Consider the following 13,893-nt stretch of genomic DNA (forward strand, 5'->3'; position numbering starts at 1 on the left):
CCTTTCTGGCATCTTGAATGTCAAAAGGCTCGTATTTGATGCTTTAAATGTGGCATATTTTCATTTATTTTGGGATAAATAAGGAAAGAAGTGGCTACATGTCTCTGACCTTTAATTCAGTTTTATTCAATTAAAAACATAGACTGGAAAAGTCTGAGATTTGCAATATATTGTATAAATAGTATATCCTTCCTTTTGTCCTTCCCCCTCTCCTTTCCTTCATTTTGTTTCTTGTCTTCCTTTTACTCTATGTTTTTTTTCCTTCTTCTTGTCAGTCTGTCCTTATTTCCCTCTTTCTGTATTTCTTCTCTTTATATCCTTCATGTTTCCTTTTTACTCCCATTGTCTCCTTTCTTTCCTTCCTCAGGTCCTTTCTTCCATCTTTCATCCTTTCTTTTTGTTTTCTTCTTTTTTCATCCTTTTATTCCAACTCTCTTCTTTCTGTCCTTTCTTCTATTCTTCCCTACCTCATTTCATTCCTTTTTTTCCTCCCTCCTTTTTTCTGTCATTAATTTCTTTCCTTCGCTCCTTTTCCCCTTCCTTCAGTGCCTTCTTTTGCTCCCTTCTTCCTTTCTTTCTTTGTTGTTTCCTTCCTTCATTTCTTTCTTTGTTCTTTCTGTACTTCCTTCCCTACTTTCCTTTCTTTCTTCAATCCTTCCTTTTTTCTCATTCCTTCTTCCTATCTTTATTCTTCCTGTCTTTTTTCCTTCTTTGCTTCTCTTCCTCCATCCTTTCCTTCTTTGTTCCATCATTTCCTTTCTAACTTTATTTTCTTTCTGCCTCATTCCATCCTACCTGCTATCCCATCTTCCTTCCTTTCTTTCATCCTTCATTTTTGCCTTTCTTTCTTTCCTTCCTCCATTCCTTTCCTTCTTTCTTTTTGTCTTCCTTTTCTTTCTGTTCTTCCTTCCTTTTTTCCATCTTTGCTTCCTTCCTTCCTCCATTCCTTTCTTTCCCCTTACCTTATTATTTCTTTCTTTGTCTTCCCTTCCCTTCTTTATTTTTTCATTCCTTCCTGGTATCCCACCTGTATTTATTTCTCTCCTTTCCCGTCTCCTTGCTTCCTCCAATGTTTCAATAAATTTAATATTTTTTCTGCACACTAAATGCCAAATGAAGCCGCCCGGCTCTGGTCATTGTCTCTGGTCATTGTCTCCGGTTCCTGTTGTCTCGGTTGGCCTGAGCAGATAACGTCTATGACTCAATCTCGCAGAGTGAACTGATAAGCTTGTTGGAAGGATTCTTATCTCCCACCGTTGTTGGATCACTTGAAAGCGGCGCTGAGCCGATTCATCCCAATAAAGCTGCAGCTGTAAAGCGACGGTGAGTGAGAGCATCTTGACATGTGGCGATTATAGACGAGAGGCGGAGTTTAATTTCTGTCCTCAGATGGGATGTTGTGCAGCAATTGTTGAATAATTCAGATTTTCACTCACTTCCTGTTGGTTTGATGACAATGTTTGATCAGTATTTAAGATGTTTTTACCAATTACATTTTTACTCTCACTTGAGTAATTTTTGCTACTTTTTACCTTTACTTGAGTAAAATTATGTTGAAGTAGCGCTACTGTTAATTGAGATTCAACCCCATTCACATAAACATCAGTAAACATCTCCATATAGCCTTTTATTTTTTCACTGGTTAGACTGAACACAGTAGCATTTATTTATTTGTCTTTTCAACAAAACTGGATGGTAGTAGCTCATAATCTCAGATTACCACACATGTTATTTTCATGTTTGATGGAGATGCTTGGTTCATATCATAATTTATACACATTTTGCTAATAAAGAAGGTTTGTTGAGCTGCGACTAATGACTATTTTGTAATCAATTATTCTAACGATTATTCTGACGATTAATCGGATTTTAAAAATTGGCACTGCAGATTTTTTTGTTTTACCACGTTAGCTTTTATTGCACAATATTAAAAAAGCTTTAAATATGCAAATTCCGTTACTTTTCTGAATAAGAAAATAAACATTTTATTGCCTGGAAAGCAATTAAATGTTGTTTTTTTTATCTTAAATGCAAAATGTTGGATTTTTTTTGTAGTTTTTTCCTAATTACTGATCTGAGTTAGTTTAGCAAGAGGCCTTTTTTGGGGGTCTGTACACTTCGGTTAATGATTAATTGATTACTAAATTAGTTGATTATTTCAATAGTCGATTAATTAATCATGATCAATTCGATCAAGCGTTTCAACCCTAAATGTTTGTGCTTATGCTTCTAGAAATTTTCTCCCTTTCCATTTTATTGTAAATGAGAAAATAATGACCTTTCAACTTTCCAAAGGTTACAAATGCACAGCATATTTCTGATTGCTCCTGATAAGATATGCCTCCTATCTGTTGAACGTGAGCAGGGAGTGTCTGTAACTAATCTGAACTCATCTGCAGCTCTGAATGTGACCTTCGCTTTGGGCAAAAGGGTAGAAATGCTGGAAAGACTCGTCTAATGTGAGGTATGATTGGATGACAGTGTTGTCGAGGTTGGGGGTTGATTTGGGAGCTTTGGCCCAGCCAGAGGCACTGAAATAAGGCTCTAATTTCTCCTGCATATGGGCTGACCCGCAGCCTTTTGGAAGCTGGACAGTGGGGGATAATGGTCTTTTACTGGGAACTGAAGCCAGAAGACTTCAAAGTGGGATTTAGCAGCAAAACAAATCAGTCCTAACTAACTATTTGACTGATTTAAATAGTCAAATAGTTGGTTAGGACTGATTTGTTTTGATTTAGCAGCAAAACAACTCAGTCCTAACTATTAGTGTTACTATTCACAGCTTGAAAACAGACCTATAAATGCATTGACATTTTCCGTTAAGGCTGTAGCTCTGTGTGAGAGCCATCTAGGATTATTTTGTGTTAGGATTTAATTGAATATACAGTTGGAATAACCCTCACAAAGTCTCCAGGGATGAGCAGGAAATGCTGGCTTGCATATTTCTGTTCCTCAAAATTAGATCATACAGGTTATTTGTTTGACATTGTCAGAAACATGCTTCCATATAACCATATAATTATGTTTTAACCAGGTACCAGCTGAAGGCTCATGTCCGCTGCTATGGAAATTAGATTACCCTAATGAGGTTCATAAGGTTACCCATCTTTGCCCATTTCCACAAGTTTACAGAAACTAAAGAGTAAAAATGTCTTTCTCAGCCAAATACCTCGTATATCTAACAAATTATAATTGATTTATCTGCTGAGTATGCTTGCTTAATAAATCTTTAACCAGGGCACCATGCATATGTTTTTGGAAAATACGAGGTTTCAAAACCTTTGGGGTAAGCGTTGCATGGTACAGATGACTTCTGCCTTTTGTACGCAGCAGAAAAAAGTGAAGACATAAGCAACCGCATAAGCTAAGGAGAGTCCAGAGATCACATGCTGTCTGTCTCGTGTGGAATTAATCATTCTGCTGAACAAGCTCTGTGCTGCAGGCCGGGACGTGTCATAAACGTCCATGTACACTTATCTCACAGAGAGAGATGCCCAACAGGAAGAAGACACAATCTCAGAGTAGAAATATAGCAAACATTTCTCTTTGGCCATCAGCTATCTGTCCAGTTATCAGCCTAATTAAAGTTTCATTAGATGATTTATCACCTTGCAAGATATTTGGGAGTGAAAGTTGCATTAGCAAAAAAAATAAGCTACCCGAAAGGTGTGCGATTCTTATTATAAGAAAATAAAACATAAAAATTGCAAAATTGCAAAAATTGTTTTAGTTTTAGATTAGCACTAACAGTCTCTTTGATTTCCTTCTTCTTGCTTCAGATGAGAAGGAAGTGCTTTTCAACTGGATCTGTGATAGTAATACTGATAGATGTTCTTGCAAACAGTTTCAGTCAAATCAAATCAAGATATTTAAATTTAATTTATATTGTGAGATGACTCTGGAGCTAAAGTATATTGACATTTAAATATGTTGTTTAGGGTTAAGACATTAACATTAATTAATTACAGAAAATAAAATGAAGGCATTTAATTAGAGTGGAACGCTACAAACTGAAATGTAATCAGAACTTGTGATTAAATTAGAAAATTTGAAATGTCCAGCTTTAAGTCAACGCAGCGCATAACCATCTGAGAGCTTCTTCTCTTTGCCATCTGTTTGGCCGTGGTGATTAATATGAGAATAATGTAACAGTCCTGGATAGCGTGAGTAATTTGAACTATGCTTTAGTGAGTAAACCTAACCAATGATAACTACTATAGAGCCTCAACATTTAGCATCTAAAGCCACAGAATATCAGAGACACCCTGATTATGTGGGGGGAAATAAAACATATAACAGCACATTTTAAATCCAGAACATTTTATTGTTTTTGTTTTTTATGCTGCATTGAATCTGCATAAAACTGCTGGTTTACTTGCTCTAAGAAATTTTAAATGTAACTGCATCAAAGTCTGTATAGTTGGATGATAAGATAACATTCTAGCTTACACAAAATCTAGATAGAAATTATTGTTATCATAAAACCAAAAGAAATATTGATTTTTGATTTAAAAAAGCAATATTTAAGGACTTGTAATTAGGTAATTAAATTAAATAAATGCTTCCTTCATTAAGTGTACTTAAGGACTCTAATTAGTGCAAAACTAAAATAGTTTTAGTTTTTACTAACTTTAGCATACTTTTTAAAAATATTTATTATAGTTGCTCACATGAAACATGTGAGAAGGACTTTTATATCATGTTTAAAGCACACATTAAATTATTAATGCTTTCAGTTCAGTTGACAGCTTTTACCTCTGAGCTAGAGAGCAAGCATGGCCAGATATAATTAACATTTAATAAATTAAATTAATTTGTTAGCCATGATAAATTTGCTGCTGTTAGTTATGGCTGACTCACGGTTCATAGAGGCTCGTATGTTAGCAAATAGACACATCAGAGTTTTTGAAAACTGATCATTGAGTTACAGGCATCTTATATCACCCTGTTTTTGGCTGAACTTGGTGTAATGTTTCGTTTGTAATGCAGCAACTAAGGTCTGTTTTTTTTCATGTTGCTTTTTTTATTTTAAGCTCATGTGACAACGAGTAATGTTCTGCGTCAACATTTTGAACCAACATTATCTTCCCCAAGGCTGTTTTTTTCAGTCTTTATGGCTCATAAAGCTAAAGTAACTTTGATAAACTAAAACATTTCTGACAAAACAGGTAGATACATTTTTTTCTCAATTGAAAATATATATATATATATATATATATATATATATATATATATATATATATATATATATATATATATATATATATATATATATATATATGTTTAAGAAGATTTCTGATTCTGCTGCCTTCAGATGTTGCAAATGTCTTGAAATTTAAAGGGAAAGGCCAGTGAAGTGGGTTTTGTTCCTCAGAGGCTCAAAATATATTGGGAGTAAATCAAATGTAGGAAGATGAAACTGAGATTGAAGGTGAGGCAAGCGAATTTAATCTGTTTGATTAAATTAGGTTGATGGTTACCTGAACGCTTGCAGACTGCGTCCTACACAAGTATTGGCGTCCCTTTTTAAACCCATGTTCTGTTTTTTTGCATAAAGCTTCCTAGTTTCGTCTGGTTTAAAGCACAGTGTGGGTTTGCAAGTCAATTTGCAGGCTGGATTTTATTTTGGGGTCTCATGACAAGGGGACAGAAAACAAACACACATCAAAATAATCTAATTTTTATTAGTAAAAGAAATTTTGAAGGTCTTGTATCTCTTTATATTACAATTTCCACTATTTTGTGTCGGCTTACAGCATAAAAGTTCAATATAATATATTTTGTGGTAAATTTGTTAAATCACAAGGTATGAATACCATTCAAAGCACTTACGGTACATACTCCCAGCCTTAAAGTGGCTAATAAGTGTATCATATTATATTATAGGATGAAAGCTCAGTCAGTTATTACACAGTCTGGTATCATTTCGACAGCCTCCCATAGGTATCTCCTGTCTGAACAAAAGAAAATTGCACTTATTGTTGAAGCTCCAGATATGAAATTCTGCCTTCATAGCTGTTTAAGCAGCTGAACTTGCTTTTCGTACACCTATAACTTCTATGTTTTTTCCTCTGTGTACGATCTGAAACTTCGTTGTTGTGGTTGAGCTGGCTGCTCCAGCCCTGCTACACATAATAAGAGGCTGCAGAATAGTGGCTTCGCTGCGTTTGTTATTACACTAAGCCTTTCGGCAAAGCAAACCCGGGTCCCTGTCACTGTTCAAGGAATTTGCATCTGCAGAAGTGAAATATCTTAAGCTGTGCTGATCATGGCTGGTGGTGTGTCTGCATAATCTGCAGCGCATGAAAGCAATTAGATGAAGGAGAAGTCAGAAGAGTGAGCGGGCTCCCGCTGTGTGGCGGGAGGCGAGACCCGAAAATCCTCAAAAGAAGCAGCCCACACTCTAATTAAAACTCGCTTCTGTGATTTTACATCCACACAAACATGGTCATACGAAACAGAGAGCAGCAGATGTTTATTTCCTCCTACAGACATGCTTATGCGCTAACCACCTCATGATGTGAGATAAATACGACTAACTATCCTGGGTCCCTTAACAGTTGTTGTTTTATTTCATATTTGCATAACCTTAGCTATGTTGGTGCAAAAATTTGATCAAGCTGTATACTTGGAGGGTGAATTTTTATGTTTTTGTCTTTCCCTAGCATTCTAGTGCCACTAACACGCATTTGAATGCTCTGTGATTACAGTTTATGTACTGTAGATCTACCAATACTTTAGTTGTTAAGCTCTCACTTTAAAGGGTTAAAGTTTAAAAATGTATATATTGAATATCTATGTGCGGGCAGGATTAAAAAGTTAATGACTGATGAAAAATGAGAAAAATCCCATTGACACATATTTTATGGCAAACTTTAAAAGAACATTTTTGTATTACAAAATAAATAAACCCCCTAAAGTTAGATTTAACATAGAGTATTATATTGTATTTATAAATTGATAAATTCTCCGTTTTTAGATTCTTGCAAGAAAAGACAATTTTTTAAAAATGCCACAAGAAAACAAATCAATGCTCAAGATTTTTTGATTTATGTAAAGTTTAGAAAATAATCTCAGAAAATAAAAAATGAATTTTAAGCAACTATTTAAACATTTGTAATAGGTGATTCTGTTTCATGTTTAGTTATGTCTCAAACGCAGTGGACTGAACTGTTTGTCAGGTTTGAATGGTAACAGATCACATTGGAGAAAATTGGATGATTGTTTTAGTTTTCAGATGCAGGGGGCTTTGTCATTATGTCTTGCTTCCATCTTTAAAACATGTAGCCGTATTTCCAATCAAAAAGAGCGCAGCACACCTGCTTTTGTTTAAAGCCGACTATTGTTTAGTGAAATTGGATTTTCACCTAGGTGTTGGCAACATTTTGTTTCCAGAGAGTCGTATCGACTATTTAATGGAATCAAAACGCCAAGCAAGTGTTTCTGAAGGCGGGCCGTTTGGTCTCTTGGTTTTTACAACATGGCTAGAAAGTTTGGGGGTCCAGATCCTTGTTTACATCATTTCCCATTTGGTTCTCTAGTTTTCTTTATCGGTCAAAAAACAGACAAATTATTGTAACTGGACACCCTAATTACATTACAACAACAAACCTCTGTGTGTTTTTATCGGGATTTTTGTGATCAACCAACACAATTTTTTTTTAAAAAACAACCAAGTAGAGTATTAGCACCAAATAGAAAATGATGTTTTTGTAAATAAATATCTGAACAGTATAGGGAACATTTGTGTTTAGCCCCCTTAATCTTTATACTCCTAAATAAAACCCAGTGCAACCAGTTCCCTTCAGTAGCCACCTAATTAGTAAATGGAGTTCACCTGTGTGTAATTTAATCTTAGTAAAAATCCAGCTGTTCTGTGATGGTCTGAGGTTTCATAGAGAATATTTGAGAACAAACAGCATCATGAAGAACAAGAAGCACAACAGAGACAGGGTGTGGAAACAACAAAGTCTGTGGTTATAATGGGAAAAGAATGAGAAGGACAGGGGTGTGTATTTCTTTTCTGCTACTTCATAAGGCCCAACTTCAGTGATATAACTGACTTTAGAAATGACCTGTTACATTCCACACATAAATCAGTCTAACCCAATCACATTTCCCTAAATAGACATGACTGGAGCTGTCTTTGTCCACAGAAGCAGCAGGCCCCATGCCATAAATTAGTCTTCCCAGCGTGTCCATAGATGGCAAGAAAAATTAGTAAAATGTATGTTTGTTTTGATTATTTCTTTATTGCAACAATGCTTCTTGGCAATAAATTTGTGACCATTGTGAAATCTGTTTATTTCCCCTTAAATGGGGCCACATTTGTGTTCTGTGGGTTGAGCAGCAGAGCCGAGTTTATGGGTTGAGCCCATGGAAAACTTGTCAGTTCCTATCTGCCAAAACCAAGCAGCTCATTCTGTTATTGAGTCTTGTTTGGTGCTTTTTATTGGATTGGACAATTGCAGTGTGAAGAAACAAGACATGTTGGCAGTTTAGCAGTACATTAATGTAACAAACATGTGCCTTAAGCTGCTGTTATTCCTTTGTGCACATTCGCTCTAGGACGTAGCATTCTATGCTGACTTATTTTAAACTGTTCATGTCAAAGTAGTAGTGTGTCAAACTTGTTGATATTTAACATAAGAAGAATCCATCAAGGAAGTGCATATCTAATATAAAGAAGTATAGAAATTCTGGACCACAATCCATTTCTTCTGCTAGCGCAGAAATAGAATTACAACCTAAGCAACCTAAGAGTTTGCTTAGTTTGTATTTACCCAGAATGCTCTGCGTGATGATCTACTTCCTGCTTTTGGAGTGGTCTCTGGTCCACTTGGTATTCACATATGCATCTGAACTGCACCAGAGTTCACTTCAACCAAACGGAGACCGAGGTTTTTAGGCTTTGTTCAATTCACTCTTTCCCAACTTTCACAGTTTCCCAAAACTGGACTTTTTGGGCAAATGAATAAAGCAGATTAAACAGGACTGGTGTGAATTCGCCCTAACAGTGTAGATTGGCCATTTTTGCAAAAACTAATCTTGATATTTATGCATTGTAATTGCTTCTAATTAGTCCCCCTCCCCCCCCCCCCCCCCCCCCCGCCCCCCATGTCATCTCACTGCCTCCACCAAAAGCTGTTTGTTGCTGGAAGGGGCATTTGTGAAGTTTCTCAGCCGGCTTAACCCTCAAAAACACTTTCCTTACACATGTGGCACCATTTAATGGAAATTCAGCTGCCAAAAAGGAGAGAGTGTGGCCAAATTGTTGGTGGTGCTGCCAAACATAATGCCCTGGTTGTCCTGATATCCCACAATCCCACTCTGAGCCTCACAGAGGAGTGTGATAGGCTGCTGAGGAGGGGAACTGCAGCACAGTTCGCGGCGCTGTCAGGAAGCAGAAGCCCACTCTGAATGAATGCGGCTCCCAGAACCAGCTGAACAGGACGCTGCGTCTGGTAACCAACCTCTCTGTTGTTATATTAGCTGTTTTTTCTTTCTAAACTCCCTGTTTGGTTTTATGAGACGTTCCCGGCTCGTTGTGTCCTTTTTTTTTTTTTTTAAATGTCCTGTTTCTGGCCGCGGACGGTGACCCGTGATGTAGCGTGATGTGGAGTATTTCCACTGAATTCAGGCGGAGAAAAGTCGAGTGGTCGCGGCTCTTCTGCTCAGAAAACACGGGCTGTGGATGTTTATACGCCACAGTTTGGCTGTGTGCGCCCAACAGAGAGGTGACACGGTGCTTTTCAGCTGCTCGCAGCGCCTAATGTTTTGTTGAGGAAAGTCCGAGGCTGGCTCGGTGAAGTAAGCTAACGTTTCCAAGTTTCGAGACGGACAGCGGGGGGCAAAACGCCGCTTTTCCAGCACCTCCAACCGCGGATTTACGCGTAAATACGGAAGGCAGCTGAGCCGCAACGAGAGGATGTTGGATGTAGACACAGTTAGGGCGATGAAAGTGTTGTATTACGGCCGGTTAAAGCGACGTACTGGGCTGTTTTTGATCTGCAGTGCGGAAGGCGTGGCTACGGCGGCAGGATGACACGGTCTGGATCCTCTTTTAGCATCCCTCCATCCCTGAAGGCTGGGCAGCAGGCGGAGGCTCCCGGCCTCTGCCTGGACAATTTAATTAAAATGCACGGTGACATACTGTTGCAGTAGCAATCTAGCGGGAGAGGAAATATTGTGGGGTTTGTTTGGGGAGGTTTAGTGGTTAATTCACTCAGGTTGCGCCAACTCAGTTCAAAAAATATTTCATTAATCTCAAAGGGAAGCTAAATGTTGTTGTAACTCCTATTATCTAAGGTTGTTGTAGATGCGGATGGCTGTGGGCAGCAAAGATCTCCTGTAGCGGTTTGTGTCACAGTGGCTGTAAAGAAGCCTCTGACTGAAGACAGACATTCTGCTGTAATAAAGATGGTAGGACAAGCGTGCACTCACTACAACAGATTTATAAAAGATCTGCAGCATCTATTAGATGCATTGTAACAGTCCAGAGGTTCTTGGTTCCAATAACGAAACACCATAATCCGTCTTTTTTAGTATTAAAACACAAATATGTGACATGCAATATAAATTTACTTCCTATTGTATTTATATTTTTACAGTAAAAATAGCTAACATGCCTAGTTAATACATTGATTACTGGCAATGGATTAATCAGGTATTTTGGTAAAATTTTGTAAAGGTAAACATTTTGTTGAAAGAGCAGTTTACCGACGCACACAGCTGAAATAATATGTGCTCCTCAATTTGTATTTAAATTTCCGAGAAGCTGTGGCCAATCCCTTGGATTTTTAGACATTCAGCAAATGATCATGTTGTGGTTTATATTTCCTCACATGGAGCTGGGTTGGTTTGCAGAGCTTTTCTCTTTAACAAATCTTTATTTTAAAACTGCATTTTCTACTTTTTAATGCCAAAAAAACAAAACAAAAACAGTAGAAAGCTGTCAGGGTGCAAATACTTTTCACAACCCCACGAAGGATTAATACAAAGTATTATTAGGGCTATGCTAAAAACAAAATGAAAAAACAAAATTACAAGGATAAACTCGTACGAGAAAAAAAATCATGTTATGAGAATAAAGTTGAAATATGTGAATAAAGTTGTAATAATACAATAATAAAGTCATATGACTTTAGACTCAATACTATGATTATTCTTCAATTTCATAATTTTCTGACTTTATTTTCAAAATTTTATGACTTTATTCTCTTAATTTTGTTATTTTTTTATTTTCTTAAGGGGGCCCTAATACTCGGATTTCTTGTTATTTTCTGTTTCTCTTATGAGCTAAACTTCCCTGAAATGCTTTTTATTCTTAATAACAGCTGACGGTGTTAGCAGTGAGGTCACAGCTGATTTGCAGATTGCTCATAGTTAATCTTATGAAATGTGTAAAGCCTTCTGGCGTCTCTCAATTCCTCTGTAAGAAGTTACTGGCTTCTCATCAATGTTTAAATCCATACCTCTAATCTTGCGTAGAAACAAAAATATTTTTTTCTTTGTCTAAACAGTGGAACAGCTGGACTGAATGGAGTCGACTGCGATCCTCCACATTCCCTCCGACACGCAGTCGGCTTGAATTGGCTCCCTGTTGAACCCCTAAACGCCTCGGTGCAAAAATCAGCAATGCTAAGAATGTAAACGCAGCAATGTGAGCTGACAGGATTTATGGCCTCCTCAGCGAAAACAGCGCTCTGCTTTGAGTCACCTTCATGTGACCAGACTGTCTTCCCTGAAAATGTGCTCTTAGAAGTGCCACTCCAAGTCTGTTTGGACACAGCCTCAAATTAGCATGTCTGGATTCAGTTAGAGCAGAAATCTGGGGAATAAATACCCAAATAAGCTCTTTTTTCCCAACTTAATTAATCAAGGAGACTGTTAGTTTTTGGTGTTTACACAGCAGCTTTGTCTGGCTGATCGGATTGAACCTGTTGCCAAAGTTTAGCTACTTTTCAGATTCTTGCTTGAAACTTGTAGGACAAACATCATCACCAGTGTTGCTCTTTATTTATTTTTTTTAAGTGAGAATACTTTGCTCTCCTTCCATTGTGTTCCTGCAGCTGTGGAGAAAAGCAGCTGCAGTTTTTATGAGCTGCTTGCAAATGTGCAGCTTTGTCCGTGTAACGTGTTAAAAGGCCGTGAACTGTGTGGGAAAGCAAACAAGACATTCTGTCTGTGCCAACTTGCTGCACAGCCTTCATGATTCTGGATGTATCTGAAATCTCGTCAGACTTGCTCTCTTCAGTCTGGTTAGACGACAGATTTTCCTCTGCAGAGCAGCGGCATCCAGTTGTGAGGGTTCACTATTAATGGTTGGTTTTTCAGTCCCAGTTTCAGACTGGTTTTTACAGCCCGACAGCAGAAATTTAACTGAGCAGCCTAATGAAAGTTTGACTGATTTAAAAACCACCATCCATCTGACTCATTGTGTAGATATTAATTACATGGCTGAATTTATACATTCTAGTTGCCAGTATTCTGCTAATGTTGTAAGAAATACAACATTCTTACAATTTTTAGACTTTACAAGCTTTTAAATTCTAAAAGTTAAATGGCTTTTGCTTTGGTGGCATTTCTCTTAACTCAATCTGGGAAGAAATGTGAAAGAAATCCAGATTATGACAATAAAAGTCTTGTGCATTGAATAAATCCTGAAATTATAGCTGCACAATAGTAGGAAAATATGCAACTGGGATATTGTTGGAAAATATTGCGATGATTTCTCGACTGTGATCAACCGAGATTATCGTCTCATCTTTTCTATCGTCACGGCGTTCGTAGTCCACCACAAAGAGTTTCAGCATCTAAGTCACTAAATTCAGCATCTGGTTTGGGAATAAAATGTCTTTTTTAACTATTTTACTGGCATCCACACCATTTGTATTGTGCGGCCAATAAATAAATTAAAAAATTGTTGTTCTGGCATTTAGCGATAATAAGTATCCTTTGCAGTCCTAACTGATTTAAAACAGATTTTGTGTTGTTGTTGTTTTCAACCTCTGTAAAAGTATGTAGGAAAACATTTGCATATTCAGATACTTTTCTTATTCCATTTTGTAAAAGTAATCCACCCGTCTATCCTTCTGACTGGCTGCTCATCCCTTCATTCATTCATCTAGACTCTGTTTTCTTTTGCTGGTTCCTTATTTAAAGCCAGGCTACTGCAGGAATGGCTTCCATAAATTCCCAGTGAACTTTTTTTTTTTTTGACTGTGTGGAGAAAGCCCTGCAGGTTTTTCTGCTGAGTCACTTTTCCCTGTGTTTAGCCGTGATTGAGTAATGAATTATCTTTGCTGGTTTTATAGAAAATTCCATTTACTGCACTGAAAACAGACCTGAGTTGTTTTAAATCGGAGTTTAAAGAGGCAGGATTGAACCATAGAGGTGCCTGGAGGTTATTTAAGGTTTCGCTCACGCAGCAGGTCTTAATGCTCAATTCTTTCCTCAGTTTTTTTTCATGGTCGTTCTTACAACTGAATGATGTGATTGCAATCAGACTTCCATGCACAGAAGTATTGTCACAAAATAATAATAATAACGTTCTCTCACTTTCTACAAAAACCTGGATGATAAAAGTCTTCAGTTTGGTGTTTTGACCTCAACAAGCCTGCTTTTTTTTTTCTTGAAAGATAATTTTGTTTACAGAGACTTAGTATCCTTTTTATCCTGGTGTTTTGTTTATTAATTTTAATATTTCAAATTACTTCCAGTTCCAGTGTCAAACGTTAATCAGAAATTAACATTTGTTAATCTTTGAGAGGGCGTACTTGCATTATTATGCTATTACCAATATTTTACTTTAAAATGTTCTTAAAACAACAATATTATTGTTTGTCGCAATAACTTTTGGGACGATTTACATTGACAGGCCTGTTGCTTGTC

At 37.1% G+C, this 13,893-nt stretch overlaps 1 protein-coding gene across 8 annotated transcripts in view; it reads left to right on the forward strand.

The window, feature by feature from the left end:
- The window catches only part of epb41l3 (erythrocyte membrane protein band 4.1 like 3), a 64,993-nt gene that overhangs the window by 4,310 nt on the left and 46,790 nt on the right, over nt 1–13,893 (forward strand). Inside the window, exon 1 of one of the 8 annotated variants that reach the window (XM_023335982.1) lies at nt 9,359–9,464. The exons of the other annotated variants lie outside the window; for them this stretch is intronic. The gene's annotated coding sequence lies outside the window, so the exon portion shown is untranslated. Of the gene's footprint in view, nt 1–9,358; nt 9,465–13,893 lie in introns of those variants that run through there. 8 annotated transcript variants of the gene reach the window in all.

The sequence above is a fragment of the Xiphophorus maculatus genome, chromosome 6 (genome assembly GCF_002775205.1).
Source record: "Xiphophorus maculatus strain JP 163 A chromosome 6, X_maculatus-5.0-male, whole genome shotgun sequence".
In the NCBI taxonomy this organism is placed as follows: domain Eukaryota; kingdom Metazoa; phylum Chordata; class Actinopteri; order Cyprinodontiformes; family Poeciliidae; genus Xiphophorus; species Xiphophorus maculatus.